The following is a 13,663-nucleotide window of genomic DNA, read 5'->3' as shown; positions in this document are numbered from 1 at the left end:
CCACTCTTATTCCAATCTGGGGGGCGTGATTCCCTGCTAGGTCCCTCCCTATGGGTGGGACCCAGGAAGGGGGTGGATACACCCCTTTCCTTTGATCCAGGCCGCCCTGGCACGAGGGCTGGAGTGCCCCAGAACCGGTTTGGCCGGATTATGCAAGGGGCAGCCTTGTGCGCCCCAGGCAGTGTCTGGTTTCTTTCAAACCTCCCTGCTACAATCCACTATCTCCTGTCTGGAGGGCGGTGACACCCTCCTGTGACAGGAAACCCTTTGTCCAGGACCCCTTTGGCTGAGTTTCGGTCAGCTGCAGGGGTCCAGACATTTGTCTGTGGCAGAGGCATCCATTTTGTGGATCTAAGGTCTTTGGAGAAATCAACCGCATTTAAGCAAAGTAACATGTCTTACCCCTCTAGAGGGGTGGAATGCTATCCCCGTCGCCAGAACTGGCGAGGGGATAGTATTCCAAATCGTATGACACCTTACACGACATGTTTTGATAAAGCCAAACCAAAGTTGCTATATAACCGCGAGGATTATAAGGCACTTAAGAGTATATGGTATGGCATTATCCTGAAACAGCTTAGGGAGTTGTTCCCGACAGCTGCAGACAGGCTCAGCTCATGCTAGAGCTCCATCTCACATGAAACCACGCACTCTGCCTCCAGGATTGATGAGGCCTTCCATAGGAGTGGCTCACAGGTTAATATGTGTCCAGATATAGGTTTAGATATAGGTATACTACATCTAAGCAAGGGGTGATTACACCACCTTACCCCAGCTGAGTGATCAGCCAGTTGTGTCAATTTAAGAACCAGCCAGGGGTGGCAAAAGATATGCTACAGCCCCTGGTAGGCCTTGGTGGCCCCTATGCCCTGGGCACCTATAGTGCATTATACAGGGGCTGACAAGGGGTCCATTTCCAATTGGGGTATGTACCTAGGGTACATGGAATCCATTTTACAGAGAGAGCAGATGGCCTGGGGCCCTGATTAGCAGGGAACCAGGTCAACTAAGTCAAAAAACCAGCTAAACACAGGCAAAAAATCTGGGGTAACCATAGTCAGGTAGCCACCTTCCTACACTGACACAGCAGGCTGTAACTGTCTGTCCTGAAAATGATGGTGCTGCAAAAGATTTAACACAGAACAGATGGGTAGTGCAGAAAATATTGTGCAAGCACAGTCCTGTAGTTGTTCACAGTTGCACGCCTGAGTAAATATTGCTGAGTCCTGCAGGATGGTAGGCTGATGCAACACACCAGACTGATTGGCTTGAATAATAACGTATAGCCTGAAAGGCTACTTTGTGCCCTGATGTGCCAGGCTTTAAGTGTTGTCCAATTCCCCCCCCCCCGCCCCCCACCGCAGCATTCACATTGCAAGTTGTTGGACACTAGCCTTTAGATGACTGTTTTTAGTAACAGAAGATGGTTGCCACAGAAGCATCCCTTGCCATGACTCTGCTTCCTGTCTCCCACTGCTACTGGTGTGCGAGAGTTTTATAAACGTGATATTACACTCAGTGGCACAGCAAGGGTGCATTAACCGCCAGGCAAGCAATGTAAATGTTGTACTAGAAACACCTTAACCATATGGAATGCAAAAAAGTCCCTTTTAAAAATATGTCGTCCCTACATAAATAGTATTTTATAGGATAAGCATCAATGCACACGTACATGCACGGTTTGTAAGGCACAGAACAATGCACCAGATATTGTCACAGAAATCCGAAAAGGAGAGGACCGTCAGAATATAAGGAAGAACGCGTGAAGTCCAAAGACGATCAACACGTTCAGAAAAACAAGAAACCTCAATTCACCAAAAAGAAGGTAGCAGGTCTAAAAATCAGACATGCCGAGAATCTTGAGGACATAAGTCAAGAACGGGGAATGGGCTCAGACAATGTTGGACAGCGCAGCAGAAGTCACAATAGCTCGCCAGAACCTGAAGGATCTTCTGGAGACAGTGGACTTGAATGAATACATCCAATTTGAAACTGCGGACACAAGGGTTAGTTCTCTACATAAGTTATATGAGGTAACACTCCAGATGGAGGGAGACATACCAAGAAAAGTGAAAGCACTCTTTGGGGAGCGACTTTCTAAGGGTTATGACATTCTTCTTGCTGAACAAGACTGGCCACCAGAATTTGTCAGGGAGTGCCCATATGGCGAAGACATCATTATGCCAGCCTTCTCCAACCACATTCCAATTCATTTAAAATATACTATGCCAGGAAATGAGCAGTTGCCCAAGCTCTCGCATTATTCAAATATCATGTAGGATGGGATGGGGATTCTCCTCACAATAAGATCCAGTTAAAAAATCAACCAACTGCACAAAGGCAGTACCCAGTTAAGCAAGAAGCTACAAAACAGGTCAGGGAGATCTTAGATCAACTAGAATATCAGGGGGTGATTGAAACATGCACCTCGTCAATGAACAATCCTTTGTTTCCTGTCTCCAAACCAGACAATACATATCGTCTAGTTTTGGATTACAGACATCTAAACTCTTGTTGCAAAACTTTTGCAGTACAAAAAGTGCAGCATTAATGAATAACATTGTGCGTAAAAAATATAAAACCACATTAGATATTTCAAACGGTTTCTACTGTCAAAACATTGTACCAGAAAATAGGTATTTGACCACTTTCTCAATCATGGGGACACAGGGTCACTTCTGTCGTCTCCCTCAGGGATTCAAGAATAGTCCTGGCTTATTCTCAGCGAGGGTAACAGAGTTACTACATACTTATGAAGATGAAGCATTGTCATATGTCGATGACATCTATCTGACAGATGATGACTTGGATAGGCACTTAAACAGGGTGAACATCATTATATTGGGCTTCGCCTCTGAAGGGTATAAATTCAATTTTAAGAAATCAAAAATTGCCCACCTCAATGTTCTTTTTCTAAAATACAAACTTTCAAGTGAATGCAAAAGCCTGGCAGCAAACTTTCTAGAGAAATGTGTGCTGCTCTAACCTCCAAAAACACTGATAAACTTGCAGTCGATTCCAGGTTTCCTGAATTTCGGAAGAACTTACATTCTAAATTACGCAGGAAGGGTAAAACCTCTCTAAGCATTAATCAAACCTGATTTTAAAACAGTTAATTGGACACAAAAAAACACTGAAATTTTGCGTTCATTGCAAACAGTCATGTTAGCGACAAAACATTTGCAAACATGTGTAAACATACGCAACTTAGTGATCCGAATCATTCCAGGACAATGTGGATTCACGTACTTAACTGTTAACGAAGGTGAAAAAGTACCAATAGCTTACAAATCACATTTGTACACACAAGCAGAAATGAAATTCACTTCTACAGAAAAAATTCTGACAGCTGTTCAAACTGCTGTAGTGAAAGAGAGAGCCCTCGCACAGGGTAAGCACATTATGGTCGTTACACCTGTACCTGCCTTAGAGGCAGTGACAAAAGCGAGCATTCCTAATGCTAAAGCTTTACATCCAAGATGGATACAATGGGTTAATTCTCTTGCTGCGACAGACGTTGAATACTTTTTTGATCCTTATTTGAAAACACAAGCATTTGTACAAAATGAACAAGAATGTCCTCTGCCTACTGAAATTCTGCCTCTAGAACAGTATGAACGAATCATTAATACTTACGGATCAGCTCAGCCCGCTAGGGTGTAGAACCGCAGCCTTAAGGCCCGGCGGCGCAGGGTACGCCTAAATCCCCGGATTCACCTGCCTCCTCAAAACAGAGACACTGGACACTTCGTCTGGCGTAGAAAATCGTATTTTATTAGCTGCAGCCAATACAGTGGTCTGCGAAGTCACCAGAAGGACTATGTTCACAAGAGACTGCCACTTCACTCCGTGGCACACGAGCTTAAATACATCACATACAATGGAAAATGCAATCATACACACAGCATGAGACATCGACAGATGTTACAGACAAAGCTTTAAGCCCAAAGTAACTCAAATTTCCGACTGTGTTTGTCACTTGACCCCTTAAATAAATTGTAAGCGAATCCACACATTCCAGTTTACAAGTAGAGAAAACACATTTGTATGCTCTAGAAGGACAGTCGTGAAACAAGAGAATGCATGAGACGTGTAGCGAAGGACAGCAGATAAGATAACCTAGAGGAAAGAATGGTGTGAACCAACAGAGAGTCCGGCGGGGATTAACAAGCTCAGACATGAATTAGTGTACTCGGCAAGACCCTGACACTAGTTAGTAAACAAAAGCCGAGAAAGCCACCTGACACGTAAATGCAGAAACGACACAAAAACATTGCATTCGCCGCGCTGCCTGAGTGAGGGCAACACAAAATGGCGGCGAATACAAAATGGAGGCTGAGTACGAACGAATTCGCAAATTACAGAACCTCAGACCCTCCTTTTGCCATTACTCAGGCAAAAACGAACCAACTCATGCTAGTCGGAGTCGGAGTCAACAACGATGTTCATAAAATTATCAAACTCTTGCTGCACCATCATCCTAATATTCTCTGTCCTCTGAGTTACGGGCTGTGGAACACATATAGTAGCCAGTAGGCCACAAATTGCGGGACCATATTGTACACACAGACAACAAGAGAATATGATGGCCAATATTGCTCCAAGGAATGTTAGAATCTTGCATCCCCAAGTAGACAATATTCCCCAAAACCATCCCATAAAAGACCAATCTCCTTCATCCTGATGAATCGACTCGGAGATGGTATGCAATTTGGAAATGGCATGGTATATTGTTGGAGCATCGTCTGGAATATAAATGCAGCAGCTAGATCCGATCAATTTACAGACACCTCCTCGATCTGCTAGGATCACATCTAGCCCAATCCGATTCTGTAACGTCATCAGACGATCAGCAACAATCAGTCATATTGATAGCCAACTGATGTTGGTGTAACAATTGGACAAACGTGTTATTCAAAAATTCGGTTCTTCGTATCTGCTCATGTGGAGGAAGAGTATGTATTTTATGTGAGAAAACAGAAAGGCGAGAAGACAAAGAAGTCGTAGAGTTGACAACATTTTTCTGCTGCAGAACATGCACAATCCAACCTGTGCAAGCTAATAAAATACACAAAAGCATAAAAACACACAAAGTTACGCCAAATCGACTACGCAATAATTTACAATACTTCGATCTCATTTCTTGCTTCCTATTTTCCCTACCTACAGTTGTTGTACCATCCATCTTTATCTAAAAAAAGTTGGCACTCACGGCAGTCTTCCTCAATCACTTGGCTACTTACTTCTGTATCCTGAGGCGCTAGCCACTAAAAACCAGGTTACAGTCCAAGCCCCCTACCGTGACCCTGCGACGGAGACAGATGGTACATCTAATACTAAATATCACAAAAAATAAGGGGAGGGGAAAAAGGTCAAAAATGTCTTTGGGTAAAAATGTTCAAATATTCAGTTTATTCCTCATCAATCCTGGGCCTCAAGTTGTAATGTGTTTTATTCGGCACAGTCTGGTCCTGAAACAAAGTCTCTGGATTGGTAAAATCTATTTGGAGATGTGTAGGTACAGCTGCTTGAAGAATGTCATTATCCTCTTTCTCAGACTGGGTACCATAAACTCGAGCGTCACTGAAAGGCACAAAACAGGGAATCTCTTCAGCTTCAGACTCCCTTATTCCCCTGCGGATCCACTGGTCGAATTGCACTTTTTTACAGTGCACGCCGTGTACCCAATTTCTTTTCCTGACCACTTTCACAGCTGTACGGGTGACGAGCAAAACTTGCTTGGGGGCAGTCCACCTGGGCTCCAAGTTTTTGGTCCGCTGGAAGTTTTTGATGCAGACCCAGTCACCGGGCAAGATGGTGTGACCTGGGTCTGAGGAGGCCTCTGGCAAAGCACTTTGCACCTGTTGGCGAAGAACACTTAATTTAGCAGTCATACAAATAATCAATCAATAGTGTATAAGGTATGTCTGAATATTTCTTAGGACGAGGGACACCCCAAACGTTTGCTGGGCGTCCAAAAACCACCTGATATGGGCTAAGTCCCATACGAGAGTGAACAATAGTCCTGGTAGACAAAAGAGCTAAAGGCAAAGCGTCAGGCCAGGTCAGACCCGTACTGGCTTGAATCTTACCTAATTTAAGCTTGAGAGTACCATTATAGCACTCAACCAAACCTGCTGACTGTGGATGGTTTGCCGCATGGAATTTCTGTCTAAGACCAGTACACATTTTCTGCATGATCTGACCCCCAAATTCACTTCCATTGTCACTCCAGACAATTTGCGGCAAACCAAACCTGGGGAAGAATTCTTTGAGTAACACTTTAGCAGTTGACAAAGCACTGTTATCTTTCAAGGGGTAGGCCTCTATCCATCGGGAAAAGCAGCATACCACTACCAGAACATACTTAAGGTTGTTGCATCGATCCATATGAATATAATCGATCTGCAACACTTCAAAAGGATATGTCGGGGGAGCAAAATGACCTACCGGAGTTGGAGTACCTTTTCCTGGGTTATGCATTAAACAAACAATGCAATGCTTAACCACATTCTCTGCACATTTTGGAATTCTCTCATTCTGCCATACAGGAGCCAAAAGCTTGCATATACCTTTTGCACTAATGTGAGCTGGACCATGAGCCATAGTCACCACCGGCAACACATAGGCATCCGGTAACAACCATCTCTGATGTTCCGATAACTCCGTCCAACACCCTGTCGAATCCAACATTCCCGTACTTTCTTTCCACTTGCTCAATTCCTTCTCAGTGGCTTCTCCTTGAATCATTTTCACGCTCTCAATCGTGTCTTCACGCATTTCAGCTTCCCTAACCCAATTCGCAGGACCAGCAACATACATACGACTAGTAGAATCTCTAGCTGTTGTTTTCGCTATCTCGTCTGCAAACGCATTTCCACGACCCACATCGTCTGTAACTTTCCTGTGCGCACTACATTTGATAATTGCTATCTGTGCAGGCAAAGTAAGTGACTCAAGAAGATCAGTAACCAACTGACCATGTTGGATTTTAGTCCCGTGAGAGGTAAAGAATCCTCTCTCCTTCCATAACCGGCCAAAACTATGTGCAACGCCAAAAGCGTACTGACTGTCAGTATACACATTCACTCTCTTTCCCTTCGATAACACACACGCTCTAGTCAAGGCTATCAGCTCATTTGCCTGAGCGGAATTATGTCTGATATGTGCGGTCTCAACAACTGTACACAAGGTGGTAACAGCATAGGCAGAAGTGGTCTCACCATTCGGAAGTTTAAAACAAGAATCATCTACCCATAGGATCCCATCCGGGTCCTTGAGTGGAGTGTCCTTGAGATCAATCCTACCCTTCGTCTCTTCTTCCGTACGAAGGAAACAATCATGCTTTTCCTGAACATCATTCTCATCTGGGAGTGTCGACAATGTAGCTGGATTCAATGTATTACATCTTTTAATATGAACATGACTCACCTAAAGTGTCAGCTCGTATCCAGACAAACGAGCACTCGTGAGATGCTGTGTTCTCGTTCTGTTCAACAGAGTATCCACTGCATGTGGTACCATAACAATGAGTGTGTTATCCAATACCACTCCAGCAGATTATCGAATAGAAATCGCCGCAGCTGCTGTAGCTCTCAGACAGCTGGGTAAAGCTTTAGCTACCGGATCCAATGTAGCGGAGAAATAAGCACATGGACGTTGCTTGTCTCCGAATTGCTGTGTCAAGACTGACAATGCACAACCCTCTCGCTCATGAACGTAGCGTGTGAAAGGCTTGCTATAATCTGGGGTACCTAACACAGGAGCAGAACACAGAGCAGTACGTAAGTCAAAGAAACTTTTCTGACATTCATCTGTCCAAGGGAGCGGATGGGGTGTATCTTTTAATGTGAGTGCTAGCAAAGGTTTGGCCAAAAGTGAAAAATTGGGAATCCATTGTCTACAGTATGAAGTGATACCCAAGAAGGCACGCACTTCTCTCTGCGTAGTAGGCACAGACATCTGTGAAATAGCCTGAATACGTTCTGGGGTCAGTCGCCGTCCCTCCTTCGACAAGAGATGACCTAAATAGGTAACCTCTTGGCGGGCATATTGCAACTTAGAGGGCGACAACTTATGATTGAGATCAGACAAATGACGTAGCAACGCAACAGTCACATTCTTACACACATCTTCCGTATCAGTAGCCACCAACAAATCATCCACATAATGAATGAGCGTAGCACCTGGAGGCAAAGAAAAAGCATCAAGTTGTGACTTAAGGGCTTGACTATAGATGGAGGGACTTTTACAATAACCTTGGGGCGCTCTTTTAATTCGGAAACTTTGGCCACCTAAAGAGAAGCCAAAAATATCCCTACTTTCTTCAGCAATAGGAATACTAAAGAAAGCGTTTTTGAGGTCAATTACTGAAAACCAAGCTGCCGAAGCAGGAATCATCGTCAGTAAGGCTGTAATGTCTGGAACAACCGGAAACTGGCACAACTATTTTGTTAACTTCCCTAAGATCAATTACAAATCGATAAACAGGAGGCTGTGCAGGATCGGTCCTCTTAAGAATCGGAAGGACAGGACTGTTACAAACATTGCCTCTTGTTTCTTCGATCACACCCTTCCCAATCAAGTCACAAACAATAGCCAAAAGTGCTCTCTCACCATCACTAGAGATACGATACTGTGGAATGCGTGGCATTTTAACATTCTCCTTAAGTGTGACAACATATGGTGGAATCGCAAGACGACCCACGTCATTTGGTCCCGTAGCCCAAAGACTATCAGGGAGAGAAAGCAACTCAGGTGGAAACTTATCTCGAGACAGATACATGGAAGATGTTAATTTCTTCCCTAACGTAAGATGGACACCAGAAGGAGAACAATAAAATGTCGCATGTAGTCTTTTCAATAAATCCAGACCCAACAAATTCTCACCACAACCAGTCGTTAGAATAAGTGGAGCTTCCAAGTCATAGGGACCAATCAAAACAGGCAGGGGACAAGAAACAGGATTACGAACTGGGGCGCCAGAAAATCCTACAGAAGTATTTATTAAGCCAGACAAAGGTGCCCCTGGGAGTTTAGAATGAATGATAGAACTTCTCATCGCACCAGTATCCAAAAGAAACGGTTCTGAAACACCCATAGCATTGACAGTAACATACGGCCCATTTTGATCTACTGGAATCGATACAACTCCCTCACTTCGTCCATGGCTGTCCTATTCCGTATGAAAATCTTCAAACCCATTGTCAACACGGTAATCATTATTAAAATACTGTGCAGACGGAACTTTCTGCTAGTCAAAATAATTCGCAGTAGGTGAAGGAAAAGAACGCTGCTCCTGAGGAGACACACCTCGTCCTCTACCCCTAGATCCTGACTGAAAATTGCCACGACCTCGTGGAGCAGACATCCCATTATTACGCTGTAATAGAACCGGACAATTATTCTTAAAATGACCCTCTTCCTTACAGTAAGCGCATTGATTAGGACCTAGCAAAGGTCGCAGAACAAAAGGCTTGGGCTTCTGGAACACCCTCTGAAACTGCAGAGGTTGAGAAAACTGAGGCTGTGCAGGACGTGGAGGATAAGCCTGCTGCAAAAGAACCTTCGTTTTCAAATCTCTATTTTTCTTCTTTAGCTTCTCTTTCTCCTCTTTGTCCCTATTCTCATAATACTGCGCAGTAGCCAATATTTTAGCAGGAGAAGAGACAGCCCATGCACTTTCAGAACTCTTCAATTTATTCGACAATTCAGGAAGCAAGTTATACACAAACGTGTCCACAAACAACCGTTGGCCACCCTCTGTACTCAAATCCTGACCACTATGGTCAATAAACATTTCTTCTAAACGAGTGAAAAAATCCTAGACGCTTTTGTCTTTCTTTTGCTTACATGCGGCCAGCTTATCCCAATTTACTCGCACCGCAGGCATCATTGTCTTCATCAAATCAATTATTCTGCCAGGCAGAGCAGTAATCAGATCGTCGGGCTTCACACCCCCCACTTGTGCTGTATCTGCGGCTCTAATAGCAGCCCAATTAGCACCCAATTCTTGGGCATGTTCTTCTCTACGAATCCGTGCCCATAATGCTTGTGGAACAACGTTCCCAAACAACATATCAATATTGGCCAAATTCATAATACAAGCCTCAACTGTTTGAGACAGCTCTTTATAATACCCAACAGGATTTTTACAGGGGTCCGGAAGAGTCTGTTTAAGGGCCAATACTTCAGACCTTTTCCAGGGCTCATGGACCCATATACGTTGAAAATGAGCAGGGACAGCAGGAGGACCAAGCACGGCTTCTCTCCAGACTGGAGGCACTTCACGCATTGGATAATGCTTTATTCCCTGTCTATCAACAGAGTCATCCTCGGAAAGAGTCAGAGACAAAAACATAGTCCTAAATGCAACAAGCGTACTCACCGCTTCTGCAACTCGTGATCCTACAATAATACCTTTATCGAAGTCAGCCTGTAATTTCAACAGCTCCGAAGGAACAGTGCCTGACTCCATATCTTCCCATCCTTTGACAAGAGTGTCACACATGACATTGAAAACATATCTCTGTGTAGGCTCAACCCATTGACAGAAAGAACTCATAATATCCTCCGTGCTATATTTCGGACCCTTCTCAATCCACTTACGAGCAAGGGAACCTAAAACTACTTTCTCATCTGTAAGAGGAAGTTGACAACGAGATTGTCATCTAGAAAAAGTCGGAGACAGATTCAGAGATCCAAGGAAAGGAGAAAAGAAATTCGAGACAGCATCCGCTATACTCCTATGTGAGGTTGGGGAATCCCGTAAGAGAACAGGAGACATGGAAGTAGTTGAAGGCAATGGAGGTGCAACTGATTGCGAAACAGGAGAAGGAGACAGGAAAGAAGGTGGGGGCTGAATCACCAGAGGCAAAGGCAGAGGGACAGGGACAGGCAAAGGAGCATTAATCGGCTGGACATGTTGCTGAACAACCGGCAATTGAGCAACCACTGGCTGGGCAACAGGAGGGGGTAACGGAGGTGCATTAGGAGTTTGGGCATAGGGTGGAGGCGAATTCAGCAGACAAGACATTAAGGGATCTTCTTCAAGTTCTCTACTTTTATCTGGAGGGGAAGTAGGCAACATTGGATAGCATCTATCTATCGCCAGGCGATGTTGTCTCTCCAGTATCTCATTCGCACAATCTACTTCTTTATTTTTAAACTGCTGAGCAGCCTGTATAACTGACAAGTCTTGTGCTTCCTTATCTCTTTTCGCTTGCTTAATTTCTTTCTGTTTGGCTTCCTTACGCCAAAGGCGGAAAGAGGCAAACATTGCCGGCCGGGCTTTTCTTTTAAACAGAATCGCTTCCAAATTATCTAGTATGGCGGGGTCAAAGCTACCATTTTGGGGCAATTGTAAAACACCACTATTTTTAGTGTATCGGACCCATGTCTCGTTAAAGTTAATGGGACCAATACCATGTTTCGAATAGAGCTCATAAGTGGGAGTTCCAACTGGAGTAATCGGACACGAGTCCTCTAACTGGGAGTCCCTAGTACAACCTAAACAGCACACTCGTCAAAACTTACTCAGTCCAGGCATCGTTACTTCTCTAGACTGCTCACAAACAACAAGGGGTTGAATTCAATGAAAACAGCACAAACGTACTTACCCCTTGGCTTCGGTTATTGCAATACCCGAATAGAAACCCAAAAACAAAACAAAACAAAATTTGTGGGAGCGACCCACCAAATACTTAACTAAGGATCGTTCTACACCAGCGGAGGTCCGTCTATCGTCTCGCTTTACCAAACATCATCAAAGGGCCAAGGCAGGGCGACAGTCAGGGCAGCAGTCGTCAGCAGCCGTCGGAAAGGAGTAGCCGCGCTGTAAAAGACCTTCGGTCCACTTTCGACATGCAGGGGTCGATCTCATGGTGCGCGTCCTCCGGAATTTTCTTGCGGGGCTCCTCACGACCCTCGGGCTCTACCGCTACCGCTGAAGTCACCCCGCGTTGGGCGCCAGTTGGAGAACCGCAGCCTTAAGGCCCGGCGGCGCAGGGTACGCCTAAATCCCCGGATTCACCTGCCTCGTCAAAACAGAGACACTGGACACTTTGTCTGGCGTAGAAGATCGTATTTTATTAGCTGCAGCCAATACAGTGGTCTGCGAAGTCACCAGAAGGGCGATGTTCACAAGAGACTGCCACTTCACTCCGTGGCACACAAGCTTAAATATATCACAATACAATGGAAAATGCAATCATACACAGAGCATGAGACATCGACAAATGTTACAGACAAAGCTTTAAGCCCAAAGTAACTCAAATTCCCGACTGTGTTTGTCACTTGACCCCTTAAATAAATTGTAAGCGAATCCACACAATCCAGTTTACAAGTAGAGAAAACACATTTGTATGCTCTAGAAGGACAGTCGTGAAACAAGAGAATGCATGAGACGTGTAGCGAAGGACAGCAGATAAGATAACCTAGAGGAAAGAATGGTGTGAACCAACAGAGAGTCCGGACGGGGATTAACCAGCTCAGACATGAATTAGTGTACTCGGTCAGAGCCTGACACTAGTTAGTAAACAAAAGCAGAGAAAGCCACCTGACACGTAAATGCAGAAATGACAAAAACATCGCATTCGCCGCGCTGCCTGAGTGAGGGCAACACAAAATGGCGGCGAATACAAAATGGAGGCTGAGTACGAACGAATTTGCAAATTACAGAACCTCAACGGAGGTAAACAAGCATATAGTGCGGCGTGCGCGATCGTTAAAGGTTGTTGGCGAGATGGCAAATTCCGACCAATGGTCACTAAAACTCAATCTCTAGGAGATTTTACAGCTCAGCGAGCTGAACTACAAGCATTCAAGATGGCGCATGAGAATATGGACCGCGAATTCCCCACAATCATAGTGTGCGATTCGCATTATTGTGTTCAATCTTACAATGAATACTTCCAAAACTGGATTCAAAACGGTTACAAAGATGCAAAGGGTGGCACAATTAAGCATACGTTGCTTTGGGAACAAGTAGTTCAGTTACAACAAGAACTACAAAACACTCATGTGATACATACGCTGAGTCATCAACGTGATGGCGTTCACGTTGCAGGAAATTCATTGGCTAATGAAGCCATGAAGGCAGCTGTGCAAACGGCTTCCGTAGCTGCAATCACTCGTTCAGAAACAAAAATAAACGTTGAAATAATGTTGGCTGTCAATGCTTCAAGCAAAGACAGTGGTAAAACATTACCAAATGGGTTTCCACTCAAAATACTCATACATAACTGATGCGAACAATGTTCTATTTGCTTGAATCCCTGGAGTGGGGGATAGAGTAATTTCAAACATGAAACATAGATTAGGACTAATCTTCAGGAGCACATGAAGGGCACGCCTTTGTACATGCAGGTGTTTCCGCCACAGTGTCGTTATTAAAGCAGAGATACTGGTGGCCGCGCATGAGGAAACAAACCAGATACTATGTTTTGGAATGTGAAATATGCCAAAAGATAAAAGTCTCTACTGTCAAACGTCCTGCGCCCCTGTTGATTTCAGATAAACCATTAGCTTGCGTTTACCTGGACCACTGCGATCCCTTACAGAGGGATGGCAACTATAAATATATCATGATCGCAGTGGATTCATGTTAAAGATTCATTTGGCTGTGGCCTCAGCGCTCGGCTGATGCTCGAGCTGTTATAAAAGA

Source organism: Lissotriton helveticus, chromosome 1_2, assembly GCF_964261635.1.
Source record: "Lissotriton helveticus chromosome 1_2, aLisHel1.1, whole genome shotgun sequence".
Lineage (NCBI taxonomy): Eukaryota > Metazoa > Chordata > Amphibia > Caudata > Salamandridae > Lissotriton > Lissotriton helveticus.
This window is presented reverse-complemented; position numbering follows the sequence as displayed.